Source organism: Lissotriton vulgaris, chromosome 4_1 (assembly GCF_964263255.1).
Source record: "Lissotriton vulgaris chromosome 4_1, aLisVul1.2, whole genome shotgun sequence".
NCBI classification, from domain to species: Eukaryota; Metazoa; Chordata; class Amphibia; order Caudata; family Salamandridae; genus Lissotriton; species Lissotriton vulgaris.
The window spans coordinates 518,684,590-518,701,081 of NC_141691.1; the positions used below are offsets into that span (position 1 = coordinate 518,684,590).

At 46.4% G+C, this 16,492-nt stretch overlaps 1 protein-coding gene across 2 annotated transcripts in view; it reads right to left on the reverse strand.

The window, feature by feature from the left end:
- The window catches only part of LOC147718917 (uncharacterized), a 139,431-nt gene extending 134,514 nt beyond the window's left edge, over nucleotides 1-4,917 (reverse strand). Inside the window, exon 1 of one of the 2 annotated variants that reach the window (XM_086964666.1) lies at nucleotides 4,793-4,917. The gene's annotated coding sequence lies outside the window, so the exon portion shown is untranslated. The remainder of the gene's footprint in view (nucleotides 1-4,792) is intronic. The other variant, XM_086964668.1, reaches the window with a different exon arrangement.
- Nucleotides 4,918-16,492: the final 11,575 nt, after the last annotated feature.

The window sequence follows — 16,492 nt, forward strand, 5'->3', positions numbered from 1 at the left end:
AAGAGCAGAATGGAGAAAGTTACTGACCCGCAGATCCAGGCTGTGTGCAAGGAGGGGCGCGTCCTGTTCACAGCTGTGCCAAAACACAACACACTACACCCCACACGCCTGCTTCCCAAGGCAGGCGGGGGGTCTATAGGGCAAAAGCAAGGCAGGTCGTTGACTGACCCCCTGTTTGAGCATCAGGCTAACTCAATGAGGGCAATGCTGCAATGCGGTAAGGACCAGACTGCCTTCAGGATCAGCAGCACTTCCATACGTGTGGGTAACATGGAGGGGTTTCCACAGTTCAATGCAGCAACAGATTTTAAACCTCTGGGGTATTTCTGCGCATGACGAGGTCTTGCCGCGTTTCTTCAATAATGCACCACTCCCTAATTCTAAGTCAGCAGAAGGTGATAGATAAAAATGTAAGCTCATGGGAAAAACGCATATTCACTGCATTTTTCAGTTACTTTACATACGTTCAGAGGACAGCGTAAGGGTCACAAAGCCAAGACGCTTCACCTTGCGAGACTTTTGCTTTAACACATACTTTTGGCGGTACAGTGCAACGTCGGGACACACTTTGCAGCATCTTTTAAATAAACATTTTTTTTAAAAGGTGCAATGGTGGTCGCATATGGGCACAAGTCTAAACAAGCGCGGCAGCAGGGGGGTAGAGAGGAGGGGGCCTGCACGATCTCCTTGCGGGAGCGAGCAGCAAGGCGCGATATGGCGCCAGCTGCTTGCTCCCGCAAGGGAATCGCCAAAAGAGCACGCGTTGCCATTGAAGGCAATGGAACGTGTGCACGTTTTTGGGCCAAAAGGGGAACCAATGGATAAAATGGCCAAAAAGGGAACCAATGGATAAAGGTCTCTTTCCTATGCAGCGCATGCGCGCTGCGTAGGCGAGACCTAAAAATTGCCCTACCTCAGGGAGGGTGTATGAAATGTGTTGCATTTGGCATTTTGCCTAGGATTTGCAGCATATTGTACATAAATGACAAAGTTAACTCATCATTGAAGGGCTAAATGATCAAGGCTTGTGAGTAATCTGAGCAGTTTAATTTTGTGATTAAAAGTCAATGAGTAAAATGTGCCAATGAAGAAGAATCCTATGTAAAAATGTTGTTGTGGGAGGCATGGTTGTTCTTATGTTAACATATTTGGGGCCCAAAATCACCATTGTCTATAAGAGTAAAACAGATAAGAGTCGTCTTAACCATGACATCATGCCCCCTTACATAAATTGTGGAGGGTCCCAATATTTTAGGATCGCATCATCAAGAGTGTTTAGGTATTAATTTTAACCAGAGTGTAGGGAACAAGCGTTGTGGGTGGAAGATGGTGATCTGGAGAAAGTATTGGAAAGCCATTTGGGCATTTTTAAGGATGAACTGGTGGAACACAAGGGATTTTTTACATGCTATTGGAGTCAAAGGGGGTGCAGTGTCAGTTAAGCACAAGCTGAGGCGTGTGCCTATGAGCATGAGAAGTAAATCGAGTGGATTGTTAGATAAAGACTGTAAGGAGGAGGTGACTGAACCAAAGGAAACTCAGCTATAGTGCTTGTTGACTGGGACAATGAATTACGCATGTATATGGAGCTTAAGAGCCTGAACAACAGGCTTTGGGTAGATTGCCATCTTTTGGAAAAACGGATGAAATGGTAATCACTTAGTAAGGGACACAAGTTTTTTCCAAACTTGATTTGTCTTCAACGTACCATCAAGTATTATAGGTCAAGGAGTCTCGCCATTACATGGCTTTTGGCTAGGGTGAGAGGATCATACCTCAACCCTAATTGTTGGAAGCTACTGAAAATACTCCCAGTGCAATTACAGCACTGTCCTTCAAACTTTCTGATTGGCATGATATACCCAGGTTGCTAGGTGGGGATTTTAACTGTGTATTAGATGTGTATCTTGACCGGTCCTTTCCTCCCCTTCCTGGAACACCCACAACAATATATATGAGAGCATTAAATGCCTGGATGGCACACTGGCATCTTGTGGATGTCTGGAGACAAAGAAACTCCACAGACAAGGTGTCCTCCTACTATTCGGGTTCCCACGGTCTGCATGTTCGGTTGGATAGGCTGATCGCATGAAAGACATAATAACGGCAGTAAGAACCAAATACCTGGGGAGAACCCATCCCGATCATAATCCGCAAATACTGCAAATGTCATGGGATAATGCCGCAGCAGCCATCCCCAGGTGGCACCTACAACCTGAGACGCTGGAGGATAAACCATTTTGCGGGGCACTCAGCACAAAAATCATTGATTTTATCAATGAAAACACGGGTACAGCATCATCGCACCTAATTAAGTGGAGTGCTTTCAAAGTGGTAATTCGGGGCTGCTGCCTAAATACCCAAACAGGCTTGCGTAAAGTAATCGAGACAGACATTAAGAAGGTGGAGGAAGGGCTAATCCACCTTGAAACACAAGCAGTCAAAAACCCACTAATTAGACCACGACTTCAGGAGAACAGAGCAGAACACCTTTGGTTGCTAGATAGATTAAGATGCCTTAACTATACATCGCACTCAGCACGTACCCACAGCACTGCAGACAAAGCAGGGCACCTGCTTGCCTGGCTTATGAGACAAGAGGACGCCCAAATGCCCATAACAGCAATCCAATACCAACAGGGCACACTTCTATACACCCACCAAGAAATACACTCTGAATTTACACAACACTGTACAGAACTGTACAGATCTGCCACCACGGCACTGCCTGTGGAGATCCAACAATTTCTTGCGGAAATCGCCCTTCCAAGCCTAACCCCTGAGCAGAGACTAGAGCTAGACGCACCAGTCACCCCAGAAAAAATCGTAACCAGCATACGCGTCCTGGCAACAGACAAGTCCCCAGGCCCAGTCGGCATTCCACCTGAATTCTACAAGGCATATACTATGCTGCTGGTACCCCAATTAAAAACGTTGTACGACGCTGCACTGTCAGCGTACACGCTTACGGAAACACAACCTGAAGCGTTGTTAATATCTCTGCTCAAACCAGAAAGGGATCCAACACAGCTGGGCTCCTACAGACAGCTGGCGCTACTCAATACCGATTAGAAAATCTTAGCCTCTGTAACATCGGCCAGACTGTCACTGTTGGTACAGTCACTGGTGCACCCTGACCAAAATGGCTTTGTTGCAATTAGAAGCACCTCCCTCAACATATGGAGATTTTTTCGGCTTCAAAAATATGTCAAGTCCTTCTGGCCTAGCTCGAAGGGCCTGGTCCTAGATTTAGAGAAGGCCTTTGACTCACTTGAATGGCCCTACCTGTTTACAGTCCTCCAACAGCATGGTTTTGGAGTTACCTTCCTTAGTCTGGTCAGGCTATTGTACACGCAGTCTCTCATCTGGGTCCGCACAGGGCGAATAATATCAGAGAGCTTGGCTATAGATAGAGGCATGTAGTTTGTCACACAAAAGAAGTCAATAGCGACAATATATGTATGTACGTCTGTTCCAACCATCGGCTGTCCGTATTCAAGTCCACGTGTACGTACACACAGACTTGAATACGGACGGCCGATTGTTCGTTAATACGAAGAAACAAGCTAGCTAGGGCTCTTGTTGGAACAGACGTACATACATATATTTTCACTATTGACTTCTTTTGTTTGACAAGCTACATCATTCTTATTGCATATCATTGTGTGGACACAAACTGTGAGGTTTTGTGTGGAAAGCAATATTTTCTCGGATTATTCTCACTTGTGGTCCTTGGGGTTCCAAGAACTAAGATTTGATTTTCTCGCTTCCACTGATTTAACCCTCTGTCCATTGACTACTTGTTGGAGCCTTGAAAAAGTTAATAAAAAGGACAAAACGCGTGCCAGCCGTTGTTCAAACGGAGTTATATAAGGAAATGGAATAAAAACGAATGGAATCTTCGATCTCTTGTCTGTCTTACAACCATGGACCGGTGTGGTTGAGGGACTATTTACAATCTTAATTGTTGGTGCTCTGTACATCCACTTTACAAACACACAAGAGGAGTAGTTTGTATCATCCTCATGGTAATGGTTTGGTAGGAATAATGAAAGATTCATATGTGAGTTTGTAAGACGGGCAGGTGCTATGAGACTGAACGTTGAGGATTTGCTTACATTTATGTTGTGGGCTTAGTGAAATACTCCACATTGTGTACCGGAGTTACACCTTTCATGATTTGTTGTGTCCGGCGTGGTTGAACAAATTCCTGAACAGTGTGAGGGTGATTGGTGATAAAATGAGAGATGAGATGCTAAGAGTTATGAAAGACAAGGCTGCATTAAGCCAACAGAAGAGTTAACCCAGATGTTATGTGTTTAAAGGGGCTTGTGTTTAAGAGTTTAAGAGAGGGGATTTTTGCGTATTAAGCTGCTTAAGTCCAAAGTTAGGAAAGGAGGAAGGAGATTTACTCCTGTACATGAAGATGAGGACGTGAGTGAGGAAGCAAGAGCTGTAATATTATCCAATGTCCAGTAGTGGAACTGAAGGCATATTGTCAAATTCATCAGAGAACCATCTTGGGTCACTCTACACAGTGTGCTGATGATAATAATAAGTGATAAGTTTTCCCAGACCCTCTGTGGAGTAACGTACAAGGGTGGGGGGCAGGGAATGCTTTCTAAATTAAAGGAACGCGCATATGGGATGGAAGCAGCACCAAAGAGCACTTCCTAGGAAGGGAGAAAGCTATTAAGAAGCAAGGGCTCTCGGTTCCCCAGAGAAGCCCGGCTGCACGCTACACAGATGACACACCCCTTCCCTCAGAGCGCACCCCTGAGAAGGATCTAACCTGCTTTATCTTTTATAAACCTCCATCTTCGGGTTTTCAGGTTGGGAATCCTCATATGTGTGCCTCGGGCATCAGGAGCCTGTCATTTCGGATCATCAGCTGGCCTGAGACCACTCGAGCACTAGACACTCTTCCCCAGCGCATGCGTAGAGTGTGCTGTCAAGAGCCCTGCGCAACGAACACTGCTCTCGTGTTCATGCTTAGAGAGGTTTCTGATTTCACCTTGTATTCAAATTCGTGGTCGAGTGGTACTACGCGGGTCTTAGAACTTGGACCGGATGGCTTGGCGGCGCTGCCTACAATGATATCACTTCATCACCCTCTTAACCCTTCTGGATCATACAACCGCTCTCCACCGCCACGGTGTATGGACTACTTTTAAATAGCCCTCCATATGAAATAACCAGCCAATAAGTCTAGCTTTTCTTATGTTCTTTCTAAGAGTGAACGTTCTTCACTGATTGGGAGGTCTGTGTAGGATAGGTGTGTGGATTAATAACGGAGTAAGGCAAAGGCTGAATAAGTGCGAGAATGCATGGAGACAGATCCGTCCTGGATTTGGAAAAGTGACTCTGGGAACCCATGAATTGGGGTCAAGGTGTGGCAGAAAAAAGGGAATGGAGCCACGAGGGTCAGAGTCAGAGGCGCAACTAGAGCCGAATTTCGGGGGGGGGGGGGGGGGGGGGGGGGAGCTAAGGAAAATTTTCGGGGGGCTGAACCTTTAATCAGTAGGCAGAGCTGCAGGGCCTCCAACAAGGGGTGAAACAACAGCCAGGGCTAATTAGCATTCAAATGGTCTTTTAAAGACCTGTTAAACGATCGGGTGCGGCTGTGTGTGTGCCCGGGATCTGTCTCATCCCGGGCTTTCACACACAAGGGGGGGAGGTGTGGGGAGGGGGGGGGGCTGAAGCCCGGTGAGTCCAGGGGGGGGGGGGGGGGGGGGGGGAGGGGAGGGGAATGGGGCTGAAGCCCGGTGAGTCCAATGGGTGTTGCGCGCCTGGTCAGAGTCTGACAAGTCAACTTAAACTGTCAGCTAGGACATAAGTGGCAGTAAATCTGTTCCAACGTACTTAATTGGTCACAAAGAGGCTGCATTTCAAAATATCTTGCAGGGTTAAGACACCTGCCGCAGAGATCATTGCGTGACCAGTAATTTTGACGGGATTATATTAGCAGTAAAATAGCTCTAGTGGTTAACACAGTTCAGGGAGGGTTCTGCATTTTGTCCAATCACGGTTTTCGCGCTGTGCTGAAGATTCGAAAATGGGCGTGGTTGTGACGGAATGGTTCCGTCACCAGCACAGCCCAACCGACGCTCGTGACGGAACCGTTCCGTCACGAGCGTCGAAGGGGTTAACATGCCTGCTGCAAAGCACATTGTGTAACATGCTGATCACAAATTTGTTTTTTATTTATTTGGGCTACTTTTGACACTACGATAATTTTATTACTTTCAATTTATACGTTGCAAGCCTAACAAGCATTTGCAATGCAATAAGACTCGCATTAGGAAAGTGTGAGCTATTGGTATTGTAAATGACCATTTTTTAGGTTTCGGCTACCGTCCCACTGCGTAAGCAGTGGGTGGGCGGAGCCGAAATCTTTTGTTAGTAGTATGGGGGCCTGAAGACGCCCCTCTTCTCGATTGGCTGGCCTCATAAATGCTGGCCAGCCATTGGAGGAGAGGAGCGTCACTGAGTTCAGGGCCCGCCTTGACGCGATTCGGGGGCGTTTCCGTGTCTTTTTTTAAGTCACGCCCCCTCCTCTTCCCATTGGCTGGAATTTTACCTTCCAGCCAATGGGAAGGGGAGAGCACGCCCCCGAATCCCTACAGGACGCTGTGCTTTCTGAGCAGCGTCTACCGAGGCCATGCCATGAGGTTCGTCTCTTGGACCCGCCTTGCTGCTCTTACTACCTACGTAGTGTGGAGTGAAAAGAACATTGAAGAGGTAAGCGGGCAGTAGAGAAGATGGCGTGCCAGCATGACCTCTACCAACAACTACCAGTGGCTGGAAAACACCGACAAACCCAGCTCCCGGTGAGACCCAGGAGAAGGACTCTCGTGGGAGGGAAAGCACTAAAGGAAAGAGACTTGGACACTCGCTGCCTGACGACCCCGCCCCATCTGTGCTTAGACTTTGTGGATGGGAGGTCCCTGGGGAGATGAGTTGGCTACTTTACTAAATTCCTAATGCGCCATGCTCGGAACCTTAAATATCGCTTATGCGCGCTCCGTGCATGCTTCCTGTATGTGGACACTGCTACCACCTAATGTAGAATTATAACTGTCGATCTCCCGGGCAGCTTCTCTCACTTACAATTTCGGAGACAGTGCATTCTGTTTGTTCGGCCCTAAAGGAAGCTGCCCATCCCCCGTTATATTTGTGTTCGGTCTGCCGTACCTGGGTGCTTCATGTCTCGAGATTCGCTGAAAAATACGCATTTAAATTGTCTGGCCAAATTGCCCCTTGTGCCCCCCGAAACATCCTGGTGGCGCTTTGTGTCAAGGCTCATGCCTGACAGCGCTCCGCATGGGGGCTCGCCAGTTTGCGCCTCCATCTTTTTCCGAGTGGGATTATGTTGTTGTAACCCTTTAAGTGTTGCCTGTTTGTTTTTGAATGTCGCTGACGCGGTGTGTTACCGCTACAACGCATCTTTTACAACGCGTTCCGTTACAACGCGATTTTTACATCGCAAATACCATTACAATGCATGCCATTACAACGCATGGCATTACATAGCAGATGCTATTACAACGCATGGCATTACATCGTAAGTATTGGTAAGTATTTAATTTTTTATTTTTATTTTATTTAATATTTTATAATTGATTTAATTATTATTAATTATTTATAAATATTTATTTCGTTTTTAAATATTATAAATTAAATATATTAATTTAAGTATTTTTTAAAATAAGTATGAGTATAGGAGTATATGTTTTGGGGTACTGATGTATATGTTTTGGGGTGTTTGGGTATTTTTAGGTTTTAGGGCAGTGTTTGGGTTTTGGGGTACAGGGGTGTTTTTAGGTTTTAGGGCAGTGTTTGGGTTTTGGGGTACAGGGGTGTTTTTAGGTTTTAGGGCAGTGTTTGGGTTTTGGGGTACAGGGGTGTTTTTAGGTTTTAGGGCAGTGTTTGGGTTTTGGGGTACAGGGGTGTTTTTAGGTTTTAGGGCAGGGTTTGGGTTTTGGGGTACAGGGGTGTTTTTAGGTTTTAGGGCAGGGTTTGGGTTTTGGGGTACAGGGGTGTTTTTAGGTTTTAGGGCTGGGTTTGGGTTTTGGGGTACAGGGGTGTTTTTAGGTTTTAGGGCAGGGTTTGGGTTTTGGGGTGTTTGGGTATTTTTAGGTTTTAGGGCAGTGTTTGGGTTTTGGGGTACAGGGGTGTTTTTAGGTTTTAGGGCAGTGTTTGGGTTTTGGGGTACAGGGGTGTTTTTAGGTTTTAGGGCAGTGTTTGGGTTTTGGGGTACAGGGGTGTTTTTAGGTTTTGGGGCAGTGTTTGGGTTTTGGGGTACAGGGGTGTTTTTAGGTTTTAGGGCAGGGTTTGGGTTTTGGGGTACAGGGGTGTTTTTAGGTTTTAGGGCAGTGTTTGGGTTTTGGGGTACAGGGGTGTTTTTAGGTTTTAGGGCAGTGTTTGGGTTTTGGGGTACAGGGGTGTTTTTAGGTTTTAGGGCAGGGTTTGGGTTTTGGGGTACAGGGGTGTTTTTAGGTTTTAGGGCAGAGTTTGGGTTTTGGGGTACAGGGGTGTCTTTAGGTTTTAGGGCAGGGTTTGGGTTTTGGGGTACAGGGGTGTTTTTAGGTTTTAGGGCAGTGTTTGTTTTTTGGGGTACAGGGGTATTACGACTTTATATAAATTAAATTAATTAAATTAATTTTATTTAATTAAAATAATAACTATATTTACAATTATTAATTTAATTGTATTAATAAACGATTATAATTAAATTATATTATTTAAAAATGTTTAATTAATTAAATTCTTTTAATTTTATTAAATATAATTATATTATGTATTATTTATAACTTAATTAAATTATAATTATATTTATTGTTATTAATTACATTATATTATTTTCTATTTATACATTTTTTATATATCATTAATTATATTATTTTAAATATATTAAATTAATATCAATTTTAATATTAATTAAATTACTATAATTAAATTAATTACTGTTTTAAAAATGTTATATTATTTTTATTATTTTAAATTAATTTAATTAACTTTATTACATTTTTTTTAAAAAAGATATACTTACCTATACTTACGATGTAATGCCATGCGTTGTAAAAGTATCTGCTATGTAATGCCATGCGTTGTAATGGCATGCATTGTAATGGTATTTGCGATGTAAAATTCGCGTTGTAACGGAACGCGTTGTAATACATCGCGTTGTACTGACACCAATCCACATACACATACGGACTATGGATTGTACGTTAGATTGTTGCAGCCCGAGCTGAATATCACGTGGTACTTTTTTTTTTACTTTAAGTTACTGGCACTGAGTCGGAGCCCCAGGAGTACGAGTTCCAGTTCCCCTTTTGGAACAGCGTTACTCGCGCTTCACTCCCAAAAGGATGGAAGAGTAGCATTTCCCGTTGCTATGACTGCGCTCTCCCTTTTTCCAGCACTCTCCCGACTCTCCCATTAAGCAACCTATCTGCAAATGTTCCAGGCGTGGCCACACACACTCATAGAGCCCTAACAAAACACACAGGCCAGAAGCTGGCAGCAGAAACGTGTAGATGTTGTTTAGATAATGTAGGACACTTTCAATCCCATAAGGGAAATAGCAGGGGAGAGTGTTGTATTGGTCTGCTGTACTTTGGGCAATCTAACCTCGCCGACCTAGACCTTTGTCTCCTAGCTAGCCCTACATTCAAGTCAAAACAAAAAGAAATAGCAAATTAGTATTACATATACCCCTTATGTGATGTGTATACCCCTCTCCGTTAATACACATCAGACGTTCAGTACCGTTTGCTAAGAAACCTACTAGGCTACTCCGCTCGCACTTCTCCCGGGTTTAGAATCTCTTAAAATAGGGCAATTATACATGTCACAAAAAAGATTCTGCTGGGAATCAATTTACGATCCACTGAAGGAAGGAGTGTTTCACAGGCAGTGGATGGAGAATTGAGAATATCTGCTGAGCTATGGACGCCCGTTGATTCATAAAGGTAAAACATGGGTTATACAGCCCCCAAGTGCACGCTCTGTGATCTACCACACACAAGATACAAAATGCCAGCATCACAGGCTCAGGTGCACAATACAAGCAAGCTTCACCGAGTGTACAGGACATCGGGTATTGTGCGAGCACTTTACATAAACCGAATATGTTTGTTCTTTTGTAACTTGAAATAATTTCCGCACGTACTGTTGAAATGTGAAAAACACCTGCTTTTGCGAGGGCTTGTTATATAGCAAGCGCATTCCCAGTCTTACTGGCTTGTATTTCTGGGAAGGTTTCATATATAATTCAGTATGTTACTTTTACGTTTTCACAACTTGTATCTACTTAAAATGGTAAATAGCGTTTTTTCCTGAGTCTTAGCACATGCCATGTATCCATCCTATTAGTGACTTTTTTTTAAATTCAATGAGCTTCTCCATTAGTGTGCTTATGAAAATCTGTTGCACCCCCATTTAGCCTAATAGATGGGTGCGCTCCGACTATCCATCCTGAAATTTCCACCGTGCTTTGGAGATGCTGCGCCTTTTTGGTAGCTTCCAATATAGGGGCCTCATTTATGAGAAGTGACGCATCGCTGCGTGAAAGCAGCGATGCGTCATTTCTCAGTGCGCCCTCCTTGCGACATGATGGATGCGTCATATTTAATGTATGACGCATCATGTCGCAAGGAGTTACAGATACGTCAGTATTTCTGACGTATCTGTATGGCGCAAAAGTAACGCATTGCTGGAGTGTGTCACAAAAGGGACACAACTCCAGCAATGCGTCCTTTCACATGGGGCAAGCCCCATGTGAAAGGGTCTGCGTCAGTCTGATGCTGTGAGGCAGGCACAAGATTTTGACGCAACGGCGTCCTAAAAGTGATGCAGTGAAATCTCATAGATTTCACTGCGTCACTTCTACGACCCTTCCTTGCGTCAATACGCCCCCCCTTGCATACAATATACCTGGCGCAGGTTTAATGTGGCGCAGGGGTTTACAAAGTGACGCATCTACCTAGATGCGTCACTTTGTAAATATGGCGCAACAAGGCGCATTTTTTACGCCACTGGTGGGTCACAAAAAGTGACGCACCAGCGGCGTAAAAGTGACGCACGGCCTCATAAATGAGGCCCTGGGTGTCGATTGTCAGCACACGAGAATAACTCTAAATCTGTCATTTATTTTTGTTTCACAACAAAGGTTATTTCTGTATATTGCCATCAGGTTTGCGTGTGCATTGTCATTCTTTCATATAACCTAAAATCTATTTCCACGAAATTAGCAGTTTGCCTTATTAACTAGATTACGGTATGGCTCTTAAATACATTGGCAGCGTTGTGGCTACGTTTATTTTTATATTTTAGTAGGTGAAAGTCTGCCACATTCCCCGCTGTCTTGCCATTGCTTAGTGAATAACATCACATTCTTGCTATCGAACATTTTATTATTTGCATTGGTGCGCCCATGCTTTTGAAATCACCTGCTGGTCTTGTATTTGTTTTATAGTTTTGGATGTCCAACTCGTTACTGATTGAATAGTTTTAGGCCGAGCCTTGGCAGAGCATGCGCTGTCTCTTACATACATGCTGTATTCACTCGGAGGGTTTACTGCCCACCCATTGCCTTTTTATTCGTTACATCGTTTTGTCCTTTAAAACACCTGTTTGCTACTGGTTAATCTTTGCTTTTTGTCCCTCCTTGTTTTCATTTGTTTCCTACCACGGAGCAGTGCCGAACTACTGGTATCTTGCCACTTGAGTGTTTGTGTTATTCCTGGAGTACAATTTTTGTATTTGTTTGCACCCTAAAGGCATAGTTTTAATGTGAGAATGGAGGCCAGGCAACATTGATTTTATTAGCATGACATTCGTGCTGCTTTTATTTTCAGCACGGCACCCGCTTCATGGACAACACGTGTTATGTTTCTGCTAATTTTTTTGATCAAGAAGGTAGCGTGTGTGTGATTTTGTCACACAGCTTTCATTTTATTAACACAGCACCTGTGCGGCTTTTATCAGCACAGCGCCGGCTGCACAGACACCGCATGTTATGCTCCAGTTTCCCCCCCAAAAAAATAAATCAAAAGGGTAACGTGTGATTTTGCAGCTGGATCAAATTACGCTGGGTCGCCATAGAAGCAAAATACCCAGCCATCCATTTCCGATTTATATCCATAGCTTCTCATGGGTAGAGTCATCCTGCCATTAAGATTGCAGCCCCCACATGTTTACAGTGGTGGGAGCTGCCTGTGGTATTCTTTAGCAAACTGGGTGCCGGCCAGCTAACCGTTTCTCGCCTGCATACAGCCCTCCGTGACTCCTATCAAGCTGTTACGAGACACTTGCCAGTCCGACTTCCCTTCACTAAACGTGAAACTAATTTAATTTTCACTAATTCCTCGCAGTGTTTGCAGTTAACTAACTCGTTATAAATTGCCATGTAAAGTGTGTACAGGACATATACACCAACTTCTTGCTAACTGCAGGGTTACTTAGAGTGATCCTATAACATGATTTCTAATTGAATGTTAGTTGATGGTTAGCCGAAAATAGCCCAACTGTAGCCCAACCGTGTCTCTCTGAGGAAGGAGGGTCTGGGGCGCTGTTATGGAGGCCCGAATAAGCACTGGTGGCTAGACTGGCATCAGGGGTGTGTGCAGAGTGCCTCCTTCTGCTGAATGTTTTTGGTTTTTTAGGTTTCGCACTGTGAACCGATCGCGAATCGATCGTCGCTGCGAAACACTATTGCAATCGTTTCTGCTTTCAAGGAGTCAAGGGAGACAGCGGACAAGCGATGTGCACGCGCGTGTAAACGGATCAGGCTACGCGCGCGCTTCCTGTCTCCCATGGCTCCTTGGAAGCAGAAACACACACACACACACATGCAGACCCCCGCCCTGCCGCCGCCGCGCATACACACACATAGAGAACACCCCACCCCCCCGCCGCGCATACGCACACATGGTGAACCCCCCCTCGCCGCCGCGCATACACACACAAAGACAACCCTCCCGCCGCCGCGCATACACACACATAGAGAACCCCCCAGGCGCGCAGTCATAGCAGCAGACGAATGGACGGGGAGGGCAGCGCCGCGCCGAGCCTTAGCGGGAGCACCTTGGACCAGTCTCAAACTGCACTCCGCCCCCGGCCGCATAACATGCCTCAGACACCTGTGACGCTGGGTCTGACACCGAGAGGATGGAACTGCATGATGTAGAGACCGGGTGATATTTCTCCTTTCTTTTATTTTTTTATTTTACATCAAGGAACATTGGTCGAGCGTGTTTTTTAGACCAGTAGGGACCTACTTAATTTTAGGCCTGAGCCCAGGAGTGCGGGTGGCTTGCTTCGACTGACAACAGACATAACGAGGCCCCCACAATCCCTTTACTCCAGACAGCCTTTAAATACAAGTAAGAGAACCCCCCCAACCCCCCACCGCGCATACACACACGCATGCGCACACACACACTCACATAGAGAACCCCCCTCCCGCCGTGCATACACAGGCACACATAGAGAACTCCCCCCCGCATACACGCACACACACACACACACACACACATACATACATACAGACCCCCCCCCCGCTTACACACACACATCCCCTACCTCGGCTCGGCGTGCCTTCTCATCGCAGCTTGCGCAGGGACAGCCAACGTGCACGCGCACGGCGACGGCGTCTCCTGCGCTACAACCGTGGTTTCGGTTTCGCGGCCTTTTTGCATTTCCGTTGCATCGTCTCCCTGGCATTTTAATAGAACTCTGGGACATCGTCGCTCTTCGAGCCTTTAGTGAGGGCGGCATGGTAAGGCACAAATAACCCCGCCGTGAGGGGTCTGGGGTCTCCGTCTCTTTGGATTGTTCGCACAGGGTGTTGGTGAATGGGGAGAGTGCGGCATGCAGGTTGAGAGATGGCGTATGTTGGCCGGGGCAGCTGCAGCGGGATGGGACAGGGGAGGTAAACGACTTTTTCAAGGTTTGTTGGGGGGACGTCATTAATGACTGCGGTCGGAAAGGTAGTGGATGAAGAATTTGCGGCGCTATTGAAAAAGTAATGACGTATTATATAATAATCGCCACCTTGTTTCCTCCTTCCCGTAAAAAATAGCATTCCTGCCTGCATGCGCCATGCTTGGGTCTCAAAAGTGGACTTTGTAGCAAGTGTTGCTGAGGGGTTAATGCTGGTATACCTCCGCATCTCGCCCCAAACGTTACTTTTGTTAAAGTAAAACACTACACCGAGTCACCCATCTCCTTAGCGCTCACACATCAACAAATCAAACCGCCCCCCTCTAACCACAGCGCTTCACATATTTCTAAAAATGCCTGCCCCCAAGCCACAGCATAGCCCGCCTCCTCTGCTATTCCACCCACACTACGAGCTCCACCCTCCGCAAATGCATCGCAAGCCATTCACCACCCCCCGAATATAACTGGCACTGGCAGGCCATCTCTCACACATTATGCCAGCCTCCTTCTGCACAGTGCGCATACTTCAAAAATGCATCTCCCTCAAGCCACAGCCTCTCTTCGCACCTACCGAGCCCTCCCACTTTCATTCCACGCCACTGTCTTTTCCAGCCTCTTTACCCTCTAACCTTGCCTCCTATAGTGCGAGACCCGCGATACTACTCGCCCACCTCGCATGCACTCGTCGGCCTAACAGCTGTGAGCCCGTGCCTGAGGTGCATCATCAGAGCTGTGTGAATAATAACTGCGTCAGCCCCGTGCCTGAGGTGCATCATCAGAGCTGTGTGAATAATAAGAGCTGTGAGCCCCGTGCGTGTGGTGCATCATCAGAGCTGTGTGAATAATAACAGCTGTGAGCCCCGTGCGTGAGGTGCATCATCAGAGCTGTGTGAATAATAACTGCGTCAGCCCCGTGCGTGAGGTGCATCATCAGAGCTGTGTGAATAATAACTGCGTCAGCCCCGTGCCTGAGGTGCATCATCAGAGCTGTGTGAATAATAACAGCTGTGAGCCCGTGCCTGAGGTGCATCATCAGAGCTGTGTGAATAATAGCTGTCAGCCCGTGCCTGAGGCGCATCATCAGAGCTGTGTGAATAATAACTGAGTCAGCCCCGTACCTGAGGTGCATCATCAGAGCTGTGTGAATAATAACTGTGTCAGCCCTGTGCCTGAGGAGCATAATCAGACCTGTGTGAATAACTTTTTCAGCCCCGTGCGTGAGGTGCATCATCAGAGCTGTGTGAATAATAACAGCTATGAGCCCGTGCCTGAGGTGCAACAGCAGAGCTGTGTGAATAATAACTGCGTCAGCCCCGTGCTCATGTGCATCATCGGAGCTGTGTGAATAATAACAGGTGTGAGACCGTGCGTGAGTTGCATCATCAGAGCTGTATGAATAATAACAGCTGTGAGCAACAGCATACTCTTGCACACACTCTCACTGCTCACCAATTCAAAGTTTGCTAAAAAATGTATGCAACGCATTGTCATACACAATGCCAATAACTCAAACTTTAATGCTGCGAAACCTATTGCATTGTAAATGCTTGTTTAAATATGTGTTGGCTTTGAAAATATATAAATTAATAGCATTGTTAATCACAAAGCCAATAGCTTACACTTTCCTAATGCGAGTTCTATTGGCTATGGCAATGCTTGTTGGTAGCAAGCAAGGACAGTGCTGTTGTGGTGCTGAGTGATTATGTGGTTGGGCTGAGTGATGAGGTGGTGTATTCAAGTGATGTGGTGGTGTCCCAGAGTGATGTGGTGGTGTCCCCGAGTGATGTGGTGGTGTACCCGAGTGATGTGGTGGTGTTCCTGAGTGATGTGGTGTCCCTGAGGGATGTGGTGGTGTCCCTGAGGGATGTGGTAGTGTCCCTGAGTGATGTGGTGGTGTCCCTGAGTGATGTGGTGCCCCTAAGTGATGTGGTGGTGCCCCTGAGTGATGTGGTGGTGCCCCTGAGGGATGTGGTGGTGTCCCTGAGTGATGTGGTGGTGTCCCTGAGTGATGTGGTGGTGTCCATGAGTGATGTAGCAGTGTTCCTGAGTGATGTGGTGTCCCTCAGTGATGCCCATGAGTGATGTGGTAATGTCCCTGAGTGATGTGGTGGTGTCCCTGAGTGATGTGGTGGTGTCCCTGAGTGATGTGGTGGTGTTCCTGAGTGATTTGGTCTGTGAGGGTGAGGGTGTGTGGGGGGGGTGAGGGTGAGTGAGGGTGTGTGAGGGTGAGGGGGTGAGGGAGGGTGACGGGTGTGAGAGTGATGGGGGGAGGGGGAGGGTGTGTGAGGGTGAGGAGGTGTGAGGGTCCGAAGTAAATGGTGGCAGGGCAGACATCATAAGACAGAGAGAAGAGACTGCGTGGTGACTGCGTTGGTCAGTGTCAGAATCAGGAGGGGCAGAGTCAGCACAGTCTGCGAGGGATCGACGTGTCTAGAGGCAAAGCATAGCGGATGTAGCATTGCAGCTAGCAATTCAAGTGTTTTCAAGCTGAGTGTCCCTAGAGAGATGGCAACACAGCAACAGCATTTGAGGAGCAAGGCTA